Below are 257 nucleotides of genomic sequence, written 5' to 3' on the forward strand. Positions count from 1 at the left end.
TAAACAGATAGATAAGTAGATAAACAGATAAACAGATGTAGAGATAAGCGAGCATCAACCAGGAAAACTAATCAGTCCGCGAGAAAACAAATGGACAGCATCACTGACGTGGCGCAGAGACCCGCGTTCGTCTACCACAAATGATTTATTCATGAGGGCGCCCTCAACTGAATGCTACCGGATTTTAAGTGTAGGTGAGCCTCTTGACTCGCGACATCATGAATTATGGCAGCCCCCCCCGCCCCCGCCCCCGAATT

The sequence above is a fragment of the Penaeus monodon genome, chromosome 27, assembly GCF_015228065.2.
Source record: "Penaeus monodon isolate SGIC_2016 chromosome 27, NSTDA_Pmon_1, whole genome shotgun sequence".
NCBI lineage: Eukaryota > Metazoa > Arthropoda > Malacostraca > Decapoda > Penaeidae > Penaeus > Penaeus monodon.